Raw genomic sequence first — 16,412 nt, 5'->3', positions numbered from 1 at the left:
TCCTGGCAAACACCAGTGTGCATACAAATCAAAAAGACTATATCACTGCCAAGATTGTTGCTACAAAGATCTGATCTGTTGAATTTTCTAGATGGTCAACAGCCTTTCCAATCCAGACAGCAGCACTATCAAGGTGGTTACTTCTGAGCTGGTGTTCCATCACCTTTGGTCAACACAACTAAGACTTCAAGAAGCGCGACTGGCCAGCACCTAATTGGCCCGTCATCAGCAATCCTGCTTTATCATTTGCCACAGCAACATTTAAACCAGTTTATGCAGTGGTGTAACGAAATTTGAGGGGGTACCCCTGCAAAGCACATGGAGGGGCCTCTTCCGGGCTCAATCAAGAGCTCCCGGGCCGGAGAACTGTGAGGTTGCCCCCCCCCCCCCCGCACCGCGGGGCGCTGTGATATGCCCCTCAGTTTATGTCACAGATTTAATTCACTAAACCAAGTGAATTAAGTGAAAGAAACACTGAATTAATCTCACTCTTCCCTAAACTAGCGGGAGTTTTCATTATCTTCCCCCTTGTCCCGGAAAATAATAAGCATTGGCAAAACCAATAGGTCTGGCTTTAGAGGAATGTTGTATGGTACTGTAAAGCATTACAAGTGAAGAACATGGGGATGGAAATATATTTGTGTGGAAGCAGAGAACTGTTGACTAATGTTGGTGTAGGTAAACAGGTCATGTGACAGTTGCATTGTCAAGCCAGAGCTGAGCCTGCCAGAGAAAACCACCCTGAATTATCTAGTTGCCTACGACACTTTAATTTTTTTCCAATGTCATGTGTATGTGCCCCTAAAAGTTCAAGCTCAAGAAGCTGGATAAATATACAAACTGATCACAGCTGTGTGGAGGGCAAGCACACAACTTCTGCCTGATCAAAGCATGTACTCCTGGCTCCCAACAAGTAAGCGGAGTCAAATTCCCTCTCTAGCGGTACTCACATAATTGGTGACAGCTGCGTTGTCAAGCCTAACCATAAAAAATGGCCTGGTTGCACCATTTCAGAAGAAATCAGAATTGCACATTAATATACTGAGAATTTATCATCAAGTGAAATAAACAATGGACTTATGTTTACTACCGTGACCAGGAACCTTATGGTTCGAAACGCGTAGGTGGATGAAGAAAACAGGTCAATAAACAGAAATTAAAATTCCAAGAGGAGCTCGGTGTCTTTATATAAAGAGGCTTGCTGTTGGGAAATATTGCGAGGCTGTCCTGACCTCGGCACCGGCACCAGCTGTCAGACGCTCCCCCTCAAAGGACATTTTGCTAGAAATGTATATATATATATATATATATATATCAAGCCACACACTCTGGTACAGCAGAAGATACTTCCCCTCCGCCTTCAAAAATAACCAGAGACACAGAGGAGGTTTGGCAGGTAAAATTTATTTCAGAACAGGGGCAGAACTGGTTTCGGCTGGTGCCTTCTTCAGCTGCCTAGTCCATGCGCAGAGTTGACCCACACAGGAATTATTTATAGGCTCCTCCTCACATTGGTAGGTGGGGCTCACCTGCATTGAATTGCCGCAGGGTACGTTCGTGTTGGGGACTACCAGACTGCACCGTACTGGCAATCCGTGCAGTGGTGGGGCTTCACATTGGAACACAAACTTGTGGCTGCCAAACTCCTTTCTCTCAGCCACACTCACCGAGGTCACGCATCAGTGGGCAATGGTCGGTCATCAGCGTCTTTCCGCGACCTCCTTGCCTGATGTTATCTTGGTGCGCTTCATGCCTCGGGAAGCTCAGTGGCGGGCCGCAGTTCACATTGACTCATCGTCACTTTTCCTCGTTTCCCACTGATGTCCACGGCCGCTTTTTGGAGGGTCTCTGGTGCGCGTTGCAGGAACCGCGCTAATATCAAGCCACACACTCCGGTACAGCAGAAGATACTTCCCCTCCACCTTCGAAGATAACCAAAGACACAGCGGAGGTTTGGCAGGTAAAATTTATTTAAGAACAGGGGCAGAACCGGTTTCGGCTGGTGCCTTCTTCAGCTGCCTAGTCCATACGCAGTGTTGACCCACACAGGAATTGTTTATAGGCTCCTCCTCAGAGTGGTAGGTGGGGCTCACCTGCATTGAATTGCCGCAGCGTACGCACATTGACTCATCGTCACTTTTCCTTGTTTCCCAGTGAAGTCCACGGCCGCATTTTGGAGGGTCTCTGGTGCGCATTTTTTGGGATACAATGCTCGTATTCTATTCAGTATCAACTTTCAAAAGCAATAGATGTAATTATATATATAAATATATATACATGTACCACGTGACTCCTCTGGATCTCTCGGTGTTTCCAGCGCCCGCTTAGCACACCAGCAAACAGAAGGGAGACGGACCACAGAACTTCAGCATAACGATTTATTCGGTACACAAAAAGCAGCTACGCGTTTCTGGCAAGGTATGCCCTTGATCACGCTGCAACATGTACTCAAGACATAATGCTTGTTTTAAATGCAAAGTTCAAAAAGAAACACCCCTTCACAGTGACGTAGTGTGTCATGTGACAAGTAAACAGTGAAGACATACTGCCACAGTTTATACATATATCAACACAACAGACAAACATGATTGATAACTGGATAAATCCCAGATGCTAAGATGTACATTTATAACGGTAAATAAACTTCTCCAATTTACACCATATAGTATCAAAGTGTAGAGACCCAGTCTTCCTGTATAAATACAGACTACTTGTATGGCTTGGAAACACTCATATCAAAATGTACATAAGGTTTGTCTGATCGCATAACCAGGGCAGTTAATAAAGTGCTATGTGAAGGTGAAATAAAGTGCAAAAGTCATAGAAAGTGCGAGGGAGAGAGAGCTGTACGAGATTATGTGCAATACCATTCATTAAGCAAAGGACTAAAAATATCAAAACACATATAAGTTTCACAAATCCCTGGAAACAGCTAATTATCACAAAATTCTATGTGCATGATTCGTCACTTCATAATAAATAGTATAAATAGGTTAAAATTTAGTATTATAAAATCTAATAAATACACCTAGACATGTGATATACTCATAATGCTATATATACAAAATAGATATTAAATTGCATATATATACACACATAGTGAGAAATATAAAACCCCAAATAAATATGGCAATTTCATGTCAATACTTATGATATTCCTCATCTTATCAAAGTAGAAAACAATGTAGGAAAATAGAGATGCATATGGATATAAACATATAAAAATATATATATGAATATCTATATACAACTATGTACAACAGGAAAGAGTTACATCAAATTATATGCAGCAGGCAGATACAAATATTAATACCAATCCAAATGGTTATTCTATAACCAATACACAGTGCGTCACTAGTCAATAGAGACGACCATATGAGTAAACAGCAATGAACGCTGACCGACCCGACCTCAACCTCGAAATAGGGAACCTAACTAGGAGGGAGGAAAATTGTTAATACGGGTCTTAGGAAATATAAAGGCATTTGGGACGGGAGAACAATATATTCCATTACAAAAAGTGATGCATCTCATCAATATTGTTCAACCTTTGGGCCAACGTGTGTCGAGCTCTAGTATCATCCTGGTTTCCAGCTGTCTTAAAAGTGATTCCCTGTCACCTCCTCTTTTGAGGGGTGGTATGGCACCGATCACAAAGTATTTCAAACAAGATAAATAATTGTTATGTGCTCTTTTAAAGTGACGGGCCACCGGATAGGCAGGGTCACTGTGCAAAATCGCGCGTAAATGTTGTAAAATCCTGATGTGCACCTGTAGCTTGGTACTACCAACATATCGTAATCCACAGGTACACGTCAGGACATACACGGCAAAGTCTGTTTTACAATTGAAATTGCCTGTGATCATTTTTGGCTCTGCATCAAAAGGAGTAGAATAATGCAAGGTATTGATGCCAAACCTGCATGCGCGGCAGCTGGAACATTTGAAAAAACCTCTAGAAGGTTTTAACCAAGAAGTTTTGGATTTCAATTCAGGGGCAGCTTTGACCAAAGCGGACCCCATACTTTTCGCCCGTCTGAAGGTGATAATAGGGTTGGCCGGCAACTTGGTGTTCAAGATATGGTCACTCAGTACTATTGGCCAATTCTTTTTCAAAATGCCTTTAATTTTCTATCCTCACTGCTGAAAGCAGTGATCATCTTTGGGCCATCTTCTTGAATATCAGGAATATTACTAATTTCTGACTGCGACTGGGATGAAGGAAATAGGCTTTCTCTAGATCTAAATTCTGATTTCTCAACTGCTTTCTTAAGAATCTTATCAGAATAACCCCTATCTTTTAATCGCGCTAGCAACTCGTCTAAACATTGCTTGTAATCAGAAGGGGAACTGCAGATTCTTTTAAGCCTTAATATCTCTCCATAGGGTATTCCCATGATGGTATGTTTGGGGTGCATACTGACAGCATGCAGAGTCATGTTGCCAGCAGTGGACTTCCTATGGAGTGTGGTGTTGAGCTTGGAATTAGACACATAGATCTCTACGTCCAAAAATTGCATCCTATTTTGCTTAATGTTGGCAGTGAACTTTAAATTCATGGAGTTATTGTTCATGTCATCTATAAACAACACAGCCTCATTTTTAGACCCTTTCCACACCATGAATATGTCGTCGATGTACCTCAAATAACAGACAACATGATTTTTCATAGTTGTGGAGTGTAACGCGGTGAGGACCTGCTCCTTCCACCAGCCTACGTGTAAACACGCATAGCTGGGGGAGAAACAGGCCCCCATCGCCACCCCTCTCAGTTGTCTGTAAATGTCTTTGCCAAACGTGAAAAAGTTATTGTGTAGGCACCAGTGAATAAGGCCCAATATGACCTTATTATGCTCATAAAAAGCCATGGGTTTTTTATCTAAAAAATACTTGATAGCATTCAAACCCTGTACATGATTGATACTCGTGTATAACGATTCTACGTATATACATATATATATATATATAGATAGATATATACAGCTAGCCTCTTTATATAAAGACACCGCACTCCTCTTGGAATTCTAATTTCTGTTTATTGACCTGTTTTCTTCCTCCACCTTCGCGTTTCGAACCATAAGGTTCCTGGTCACGGTCGTAAACAAGTGAAATAAACAATGGACTTATGTTTACTACCGTGACCAGGAACCTTATGGTCCGAAAAGCGTAGGTGGATGAAGAAAACAGGTCAATAAACAGAAATTAAAATTCCAAGAGGAGCTCGGTGTCTTTATATAAAGAGGCTTGCTGTTGGGAAATATTGCGAGGCTGTCCTGACCTCGGCACCAGCTGTCAGACGCTCCCCCTCAAAGGACATTTTGCTAGAAATTATATATATATATATATATATATATATATATATATATATATATATATATATATATATATATATATATGTATAGTACTGGCGGTCGCCAGTAGGTAGATATAGTTAGGATTATTTTCAATGCAAAATCTCAACATTCTATTGTGAATAACTTTGGCGCCAGTTGAGGAATCTGCCTGAAAATGTCCTCAAATTTGCCTCGCGACTCTCCGGTCCTTCCCTGAAAGTGTGGGGGGGATTTGTCAAGCGGGGGCGGAGATAAAAGGGGGGACCCAAAATGTGTTTTCCCCATGTTAATTTCCATAGGGCGGTCAACCTCACTTTTAGCCCGAACGGCTGAATGGATTTCCACCAAACTTGGCAAAATTGTAGGGACTGGTAGACCGCTGTGCCTTTGCTATGTCTCAAGATATGTGCTCCAGTGGATTTTGAGTAATTTAGGTTAAAAAAAATATATATCTATAAGCTCTCCCCGGTACGCGCACCGGGGCGCTAACCAGCGCGCTACGCGAGTTCGCGCGTGGAAAGCTGATTGGCTCTCGGGTGTCTGTCAACATTCCAAACAGTCCGGAGCAGCCGCCATCTTGTGTCTCGGTAGGATCGAGACACAAGAGGTGGCAAAAACAAAGGGGGAAATGACCATAAGGGGGCAGAGTAGACCCCCCCTGACCCCCTAGGTTTGATGTGGGGGCTATAAAAGGGCGCGGAGCGTACCGGGAAACGTTCCATGGGGAAAAAAGAATGATAGAGTTTTTAAAAAATGTAGCCTTTTTTTATAAATTGGAGGTAGTTCTAAAAAGAACTGTTTTTTTCTTCTTTTTGTTGTTTTATATTATTTTAATGTTTTTTGAACATTTTGTACTTTTTTTTGCTTTTATGAACTATTTTATATATTTTTTGCTATTTTTATGGGGTGAAACAAAAAACAGGGAATTGAAAATGGCTCAACTGGAGCAAAAAAAAATCTGGCAAAAATTAGGGTTTTTTGGGGCAATTGTGGTTGTCACCAGCAAGGAGGATGAGCTTTATGCTCTGCTCACCATAGGAAATGGTCTTACCACAAAAAATACATGTGATCCTGAATTCACCAAACCGTGGTTGTATGCAAGGGATCGTCTCTCTTGTCTCTGGTCCCGATGGAGTGGGTTGTTTTCGTTTGGAGGTGCTGGGTGTAGATTGGGGAGGGTTGCTTGCCAGTTCTCTCACCTCTGCGGCAGCATAGTCGTTCGGATGCTTGAGCTGCATGTGCCTAATCATGGTATTATTACCAAAAGAATATTATTTGTTGGGGTTCTCCCTTGACAGTTCAATGCCACAGATTTGGCAAGTCACCTTGGGCGCATTGACTTTCTTCTTGCCCTCTGGGATAGAAAAAAACTCCCATACAATGTGCTGCCTTGGCCTGTATGGAGTATTGTCTTCTGGCAGCCACCTCCTCCCCTCCTCCTCCTCCTCTTCTTCTTGACCACCAATGTGATGTTGTGGTGGTGGTGGTGCAGATGCTCCAGCTGCTGCTGCTTCTGTAGCCATTTTAAAGTACAAAATATTTCTGATAGATCTCCAAACAGGTCTTCCTCAGTCAAAGGACAAAGTCAGAATAAGGAAAAAAGGTGGGGGCTCTCATCATTTGGAAAAAAAACTGTCCTGAACCAATGAAAAGTGTTATTTTCAGGTCACATGACCCGACGCGCATACGCGACGCGCCCCCGGGCACGCACGGGGGGGGGGGGGCACCAAGGGGCGCGTCGCGTAAGCGCGTCAGATGCTTACGTTGCGCGATCGTATTCGCTCGAGTACTTCCGGGTGCGCTTACGCCATGCGTATCACGCGGACGCGGCTACGCGATACGTCATGATGTTTTTGTTTGCGGCAATAGCGCTAACGGGACGCTCACCGGTACGCGACCCGGGGCGCTCCGGAAAAATGCGCTTTCCAGTGCGCACACCGGGGCGCGCACCGGGAGCGCACCAGGGCAAAAAAAAAAAGTATTATATAAATATACAATATAGGATTCATTATAAAAAATATTACATTTCATAGGTTTGAGGCCCTATATATAGTTAGGAATTAGCATTTAAAAAACCTATGAAATTCACTGAAAAAACCATAGGTTTCACACCAGTTATAGTTAGGAATTAGCATTTAAAAAACCTCTTAAATTCACTGAAAAAACCATAGGTTTCACAGCAGTTATAGTTAGCTAGAAAATTTACTGACATAAAACCATAGAAATTCCAACGTTATAGTTAGTTGGACTCACTATAACAAGCGTACCTGCAATGCACTGCTGATGACGTCACATATTACATCACTCATGACATCGTCAGTGACATGACTCATGACATCACTTATGACACCATCCTTGTGACAGAGTGACAGACCTCCTTTTAGTGTAATGTAACCCTTGAAATAGATATTCAAAAATAGAAACTAAAATTTTCAAAAAAATGGAGATACCCATACCAGTTACAACAACCAATTCAGTAATTCCACCATCTATATACACATCCACTCATTTACAAACAGTTCTATATAGTCACTCATACATATACTCACGCATCATATGTAGTGATACATCTATACATCCTGTTATACACCGACAGTCATCCAAAAGTTACTCACACACATACTCACACATGCAAATAAATTATTGAACATTCATTTATTTGCATATAAAACTATACACACACTAACTCTTTACTTCTAAGGAAACTTACACATACTTACTCTCTTAAACAATCACTTATATAAACATATACTTATTTAAACAGGAACTCTTACAATCTCTTACTTTCACATATACTCACTTATATACATCAAAACTCACATACACTAGATTAAAATATATGTTGTTACTAAAAAACACAGTAGTGAGAGTCATTCACTCACTAACACACACACATATACACACTCATCCACCCATACAGTCCTGCACATATGCTGTCTTCAAAACGCATACAAACAGTGAGTCAGTCACCAACCCATGCAGCTACTTATACACAAAGTGAAACACTGATACATATATTTCAATATTTAAGAGTTACTTGCTAATATATGTATTAAATAAAATACACTTAATAAGGCAGTTAACCAATCATTTCTTTTTTTTAAAACATCCATTTACACACTTATTTAACCATTTATCCTTCCATCAACCTTTACAAATACAAATATTAAACATATTAATTTTAAAGAAAGACTCACATTCACTGGCTGGTGTCATCAGTGATGTCATGAGTGATGTCACTGATGATGTCATGAGTGATGTAATATGTGACGTCATCAGCAGTGCATTGCAGGCGGGCTTGTTATAGTGAGTCCAACTAACTATAACGTTGGAATTTCTATGGTTTTATGTCAGTAAAATTTCCAGCTAACTATAACTGGTGTGAAACCTATGGTTTTGTCAGTGAATATATATATATATATATATATACACACACACACTGTCTCACAACTTATTTACCAGGCTTTTCAAATGTAAAATCATAGATTTAGACAATGAATCCATTTGGTACTGCCTATATTTCTCACCTGTCGGAGAAGCGTTTTCAGCCGAAGTATTTTCTAAGTCGCCATCTGGAAAAACAATCATTATACATGTTTATTGTATCGACTTTCGCTTAGTGAACTGCTTTTAAGTTTGTGATTGCAGTTAGTGTTTTTAGTTCATTTATTAATAAAAGTCGCTATTACCTATGCTGACTGAAGTTCAACAACACCCTGTTTAGTTACTGTTTTAACAATTTCCAGAAATCTTCTTGTACATATAAGGAAGGTGAAAGTATAAAGACACCAGGTATTATGCTGTGCAAAAGCCTTGGCCTTCTGGCAAAGCCACATTCTCCCAGAGGAACAGATCAATGAAGCTGTCAATTGTAGGTTACAGAAATGCTGACTTCGTCAAAGCGCCGCACATACTTAATATCACACTGGCAAACACAAAACTCATAACTAAAGTCATACCCATCTCTAACCTTCTTCTTTATGGAACACAACAATCGCATTTGAGAGCCTGTTGTGTGCTTGTCCCATTTATCCTCAAGATGTTTCTGGTAGGCTGAAAGAATTTGAGGACTAAAGCTGACTAAACATGGCAAAATAAAATGACCTAAGAATTGAAAATCGAATTCTACATTTTTCTTACACACAGTGTGATACAAAAACTAGGGCGCTGTGCAGAGTTCAGTAAGCAGAGGAGTGTGTTACGTCGCACAGTTCATGCTGATTTTTAGGGCTGGGTGTTTGTCCCACGCTGTAAAATCATTGTGAATGGCACCATGCACAGCGCAAGTGGGTGCTGCTTCTTTCTGCCGCGCGAGTAGATATTCTATTCCAGTGGCAGCTTCCTCGTGTGAACGGAAGGTTTCTCAATGTGAGCGGTAGGGGCCATCCGTGACCGCCCACGTTGAGAAATCCTGCCGGGATCTGATCTGGAGTAAGATTTTCCTCGCTCGCCAACTTGAGGTTGCCGAGCGAGGAAAAAGCTCCGCTCTGCAGAGTTTTTGGGAACTCTAAACAGAGTGAGAGAAACTCCACAAGCAGAGCAAAATTTCACACCCAGTCCTACCAAAACACCCCAAGAGTACCCGCACTTTATCTCAAATATTTAAATACTTTTAACAGAAATAATCCAATTTGGAGAGTTTTCCATGCAGGCTTACAACTGTATGCAATTTATATAACAATCTTCTGCTGGCCACATGCAGGTCGCTTAGGTAAATTTACCTATCCTCACAATGGAAGCCTGTAAAGTGATCTGCCACCCTTCAAGGTGCAACAGCTCTACATCAAAAACGTTTAAATAAAATTAAAAAGCACAATCTGTTTGCCATGCAAGAACACATGGGTATTTGTACTGGATGCACAAGACCTTCAATACAGAGAATTATGCATTTAAAATATGGACTCCACTAGTTTGAGCATTTGTTAGGATTCTCTCTGAGACTAGTAAGTAGTACGTTGTCTGATAGTAGTACTGGCCTCACCAGGAAGTGAACTAAAGAGTATTGGTGTAATGGACGCTGACAAAGGAACCAACACTGAAGAGTAACTAATAAATGGGGGTGGCGGAATTTGCTTAGTCGCGCTACGCAAAGCTCTGCAAAATGGAAAAAAATCTAAGCGAGAATGCGAAAGTTTTGCGAACATGCGGAATTGCTTGTTAGGCCTGTTTGCGATGCTTTTTTCCTATTTGCGAATGCTGTTTGCATGCTCGGGAAGAAATATCTTGTGAACACGCATTTTGAAAGCCCGAACAAGTGAAAAATTCCGCTGATCGCAGAATTTTTGGCAATTCCGCGTTCTCCGCGAAATTACCCAAATTCTGCAAGCGGAACGGAATTTACCACCCAGGCCTACTAATAAACTCATAGGAGGGTAGACCACACAGCCAAAGAGACCTAAAAGCTGCTCCATACTTCACAGAAAGTATTTCCCTCTATCAAGCTAAGACAATAAACCCGTGCTCCTGGACACTTTTCAGAAGCTGGAATGCATTTAGCCTGGGGAATCAAGATTTATTAGCTGACAATTTGGGAGAGCAAACATATGAAGCTGCTCATGTTGCCAGTAAATCATGCAAATCACATCACAGAGAAATGCAGAAACAAAGGAAAGCAAGTAAACTCTACACTTCACTTTTTCAACTTAATTTGCTTCAAAGTGATTTAAAAAAAATGTGCACAGCATTTTTGAGGGACAAATCACCCCACTCTACTATAACAATCAAAATAGAGGGACAAATCACCCTACTCAACTATAACAATCAAAATAAAATGACTCATTTTGCTACTATTTTCAGGTGCACATTGCAGCCAAAAACATGTTAAGCTAAAACAGAACTGGAGGTCTTAGAATTATTCCAGGAAACAATAACAAGGACAGCAGCTGATGAAACACAAACGTCTTTTGCACAATTTGTTTATTTATATCCATGAACAAAACAGACTTATACATTCTGACACCCCAGGAGGCTGCAAATAAATTAATTAATTCTGAACTGAACGTGAGATAGTGGTCATTAAACAAACCCCTGATTTGATGGTGTATTTATAGATGTATTGTAGTAATATATATATATTAAAAATGTGTTTTAAAAAAGCAACAGTTTAAGAACATTTATATGTATCTAATTATAGATTATAGGTAAACGAATTTTTATTTACACAATAATGAAATAGTAAGTTCTTTAAAGTTGTCAGTTGGCACATGGATTGGTTTATTAATGTGTTTATATTCTTGGTAAGATTACCCATTTTTAAAGCATTTAAATGACTAGTTGGTACTGCCTCTGCATGTTTCATCCGCTGCCTAGAGGTAAATTAGGCTGGGTTGACTTTATAGACCATTGCATATAAAGCGATTTCTTTCACCGACTGGTGGGTTTGCCACTTGCAGTGATACATCAATAAGGACTGCAAGTAGACTAAGAGAAAGGTATCATTCATAAGTTGATACAAATCCCACATAAAACCTCACCAGCGTTGTACACAGCAGTTATACACCCACCATGTACTGCCGGTTATGCCTCTTCCGGTACATGCAAATATTCATCTCAGCCTTGTTACATTTTTGTCAATGATGTCATCTTATTTTTCCACGTAGAGATTATCTGGCACAAAAAGCCCCAATCATTTATTGGGTACACTGTTAACATCTCACTTGCCCTGACTCAATAAATTTCAAAATAGCTTAAGTAAACCTAATTTAATAATGGCTAGCAGTAGACGTACACATCTATCTAAAAACATGTGTGTAGTGATGAGGAACACTGGTGCTGATAAACAAGTTTTTTATTACTCAAGTAATCACACAGAATGCCGTCAGCTTGTCAACACAGAAGCCCCTGCTGCTATGTCAACATTCCATAGCGAGCGCCGGGCTGAGGAGTGGACTGTACCAAACATGTGGAGGAAAGGGGGGGGGGGGGAAACATGGGGTAGAGGGTAAACACAGTTTTGCTAGTTACAACACATCATCCTCCTTAAGGGAGAAAAGGAAAAGGATAGGACCGTGAGAGGGTGAGTAAGAGGGAATGTGGATGTATGTCCTCCCTAAAGTGGTGGGAATGGAAGCTATGGCCCCGGGGTCCTGACTCTGGGTTGTTTACGCAGTGGATCCTTCAAGACAGCAAGGGCCCTCCTGCCTGTAGCTATCTCATTAGGTAATGTTTGTGCCACTGAGGGGAGATCCTAAGTCTATCACTCCTCCTGTCATGCCTGGGGTCTCCGCTGATGTCTTCGCTTTCCGCCCTTCTAGCGTCCGTCTTGGGATTTCCTCCCTCAGCAGGAACCACCCGATCATGACTCCAAAGTCTACCGTCTTCCATGACCACTGAGTTCCTATTTTGCTGCTTGATGGTATTGGGGGCATAAAACTTGTCACCCCCCTTTCTCAGTCTCTCTGGTTTCTTTATGTAGACTCTTTGTCCTTGCTGAACTCCTCTCTCCTTCACTCCCCACTTCTTATCGTACCATTCCTTGTATTTCTGTTGACTGTCTTCAATTCTCCTCTTGATCTCTTTGGGGTCGGTCTCTTCCATTTGCTTTCTCCCCATCCAACCTGGTCTGAGTTTAGTGCCAGCTTTCCTTCCCCTCAGCAACTCAAAGGGCGTGCATCCTGTTGTAGACTTAGGGGTGGTGTGGTATGCCCACAACATGTCTCTTATGGCCTCCTCAATGTTTTCTCCCGCTTGATTGGCCAACTGTATGCACTCCTTCAACATTCGGTTTACCCTCTCCACTTTTCCGTTTGCTTTAGGGCAATACAGTAGTGTGCGGATGTGGACCACAGAACAGTCTTTGAGGAACTCCTTCATCTCTTCTGAGATCAGTTGCACGCCATTGTCGGTCACCAGTGTTGAGGGCATTCCTTCACGCGAGAACACCTCCTTAAGGAAATCGATTAATGCTTTAGTGTTCACGTTGTGGACAATCTTGCATGTTATCCAGCTTGAAAAGTAGTCCACCAGGACCAGTAGGTACCAGTCTTGGGGCCCCTTACCATGGATTGGTCCGGCTATGTCCAAGCCCAACTTGTTCCATGGCGCCTCGGGAACTTCTACAGGTGACAGTGGAGCTCTCCTCGTGATCTTAGACTTGTCACTCAAGCTGCACGCGTAGCAATCATGCACCTTGTCCTCCATTTCACTGTCCATTGTTGGGAACCAGTAGTCAGCACGAAGTCTGGCTTTGCTCAAACTTCTGCCCAAATGTCCTTCGTGGGCTAGTTCCACTATTTGATTTCTTAAGGCTTCTGGGGGAACTAGTTTCCCCGACTTCAGTATGAAATCGCCTTCCACTGATAAATCCTCCCTCACGTTCCAATACGGTTGGATCTCTGCCTCCATGTCTTTACACTTCTTGGGCCATCCCATGAGTATATGTCTCTTCACCTTTTTAGGTTTCGCTGGGGGGCGGAGCCGTTAGGCTCCTCCTCCAGCGAAATCTGTAGTTTCTAGTATGGGTGACTTTAACCCGCCTCTCTGCTTCATTGGCTAGCTCCATAAATGGAGGCTAGCCATTGGAACAGAGAGGCGTCCGTCAATGCCGGACCAGACACGGGGGCGTTCCCGAGATTCTTTGGCTTTTGCCGACGTCACGCGACGCCGGGAACGCCCCCGTGTCTGGTCCGGCCGGGCCGTGTTTGCTGCTGTCCTGCCTTGTGTCCCTCCTCCCGCCGTCCCCACGTTTCCCTCCTCCCTCCCGACGTCCGTGTCCTTTCCCGCCCCCCTCGTCCTCTCCCGCCCCCCTCGTCCTCTCCCGCCCGCCCCCCTCGTCCTCTCCGAGGTTTTTTCTTCAGCCGGCCGGCCGGCCAATCCTAGCGCGGCCGGCCGGAAGTGCCCGCCCCCCCGCCGCCCAGGGGAAGAAGGAAGACGGCGGCCCACAAGAAGTATGGCGGCCCACGCGGGGCTCCCGTGGCCTGCCTTGAGGGAGCCCCGGAAGAAGCGGAGGACGTTGCCGGGCAAGTGTTGCCGAGTAGGACAGCTGCAGCCCCGCGCCTCCGCCCACGGTGAGTGCTGTGTTGCTCGGGTGTTGCGTGGCTCCGCACGCAGGGTGCACACGCCTGGAAAAAATCAGGATTCGCAGATGATACAACAGTGCACCAACCTATTTCGCTGGCTTTTTAATTGAATGTTGATTTTAAAGTCAAGAAAGGACCGCATGCAGGCGTATGCGCAGGCTCACAGCTGCTGTCTCGCTGGGGATGTTGAATCTAAAGAGGTGAAACCAAAATCCTCCCACAGTCGCCTGGACCGTCCTGGGCGCTGGGAAAATGAAACCAACTGCGGTTCCTCTCCACCCTGGGTCCCGTGCCTCTGCACGTGCTTCAAGATTGATAACGACACCCTGACATGAAATGCAGAATAAGGCACTTAAGTAAGTCGGTTGACTTGCATAGCCAGCACGCTCCCCCTGAACATTGTTTCAGCAGCACTGCTGGTACAGAGCAGCCTCTTCAATGGCTGGAGCTCTGGTCTCCCGAGCAGCAGGCCGCAGGCCTCTAGTGAGAGTGAACTCTGAGTACCCCACCCCCACCCCCGCCCTCAGGCCCAGTGCGGGGCAGCAAGCCCCTAAGGTAAACTATAAACCTGCCCCTCAGGGGCAGCAGGCCCTGTGACACCCTGCGCAGCAGCTGCCTGTCCCTAGCGACCTGCGGCTCTGGAGAAAGAAGCATGTCCCCAGGGACCCCCCCCCCCTCCTCCTTGCCCCACCCTAGTCACGAAGCTGCCTGCCCCGGTGACCTGGAGGGGCTCGGTGTCTGCAGCGTGTGTCTGGTGTCTGCAGCATCAGCCCCCTCGTGGCGGTGAACGGTGCTCTCCAGAGGCAGGAGCAGCGGGCTAGTGACGGGGACCTCACCAAAGCCCCTATCCCGCCACTGCCTGCCCCCTGGAGGAGCAGCAGGCCTCTAGCTTGAGAGAACGCTGCCAACCCCTCTCCAACTACAGCCGTGCCGAAGCAGCTGTCCCCTAGCGACAGGGACCTCTGCCACCCTACCCTCGCCACCACCCCCCCTTTGCAGGAGCAGCTGCCCCCTAGCGACAGGGACCTCAGGGGCAGCAGGCCCTGTGACACCCTGCGCAGCAGCTGCCTGTCCCTAGCGACCTGCGGCTCTGGAGAAAGAAGCATGTCCCCAGGGACCCCCCCCCCCCCCTCCTCCTTGCCCCACCCTAGTCACGAAGCTGCCTGCCCCGGTGACCTGGAGGGGCTCGGTGTCTGCAGCGTGTGTCTGGTGTCTGCAGCATCAGCCCCCTCGTGGCGGTGAACGGTGCTCTCCAGAGGCAGGAGCAGCGGGCTAGTGACGGGGACCTCACCGAAGCCCCTATCCCGCCACTGCCTGCCCCCTGGAGGAGCAGCAGGCCTCTAGCTTGAGAGAACGCTGCCAACCCCTCTCCAACTACAGCCGTGCCGAAGCAGCTGTCCCCTAGCGACAGGGACCTCTGCCACCCTACCCTCGCCACCACCCCCCCTTTGCAGGAGCAGCTGCCCCCTAGCGACAGGGACCTCTGCCAACCCACCCTCGCCACCAACACCACCCCGTGGAGGAGCAGCATGCCCCCTAGTGACAGGGACCTCTGCCAACCAACCCTCGCCACCATCAGCATGCCCCCTAGTGACAGGGACCTCTGCCAACCAACCCTCGCCACCATCAGCATGCCCACTAGTGACAGGGACCTCTGCCACCCTACCCTCGCCACCATCACCACCTCGTGCAGGAGCAGCATGCCCCCTAGTGACAGGGACCACTGCCAACCAACCCCCGCCACCATCAGCATGCCCCCTAGTGACAGGGACCTCTGCCAACCAACCCTCGCCACCATCAGCATGCCCACTAGTGACAGGGACCTCTGCCACCCTACCCTCGCCACCATCACCACCTCGTGCAGGAGCAGCATGCCCCCTAGTGACAGGAACCTCTGCCACCCTACCCTCGCCACCATCACCACCCCGTGCAGGATCAGCATGCCCCCTAGTGACAGGGACCTCTGCCAACCAACCCTCGCCACCATCAGCATGCCCCCTAGTGACAGGGACCTCTGCCAACCAACCCTCGCCACCATCAGCATGCCCACTAGTGACAGGGA

General features: G+C 45.3%; 1 protein-coding gene across 2 annotated transcripts in view; it reads right to left on the bottom strand.

Annotated features, from left to right (window-relative positions):
- The window catches only part of LOC147683812 (NACHT, LRR and PYD domains-containing protein 1b allele 5-like), a 213,968-nt gene that overhangs the window by 117,334 nt on the left and 80,222 nt on the right, over positions 1-16,412 (bottom strand). For both annotated transcript variants that reach the window (XM_086944210.1, XM_086944209.1), the window contains one exon: positions 8,861-8,905. The gene's annotated coding sequence lies outside the window, so the exon portion shown is untranslated. The remainder of the gene's footprint in view (positions 1-8,860; positions 8,906-16,412) is intronic.

Source organism: Lissotriton vulgaris, chromosome 11 (genome assembly GCF_964263255.1).
Source record: "Lissotriton vulgaris chromosome 11, aLisVul1.2, whole genome shotgun sequence".
NCBI classification, from domain to species: Eukaryota; Metazoa; Chordata; class Amphibia; order Caudata; family Salamandridae; genus Lissotriton; species Lissotriton vulgaris.
Note: the sequence above shows the minus strand (reverse complement) of the source record. Positions and strands in the feature narration are given on the sequence as shown.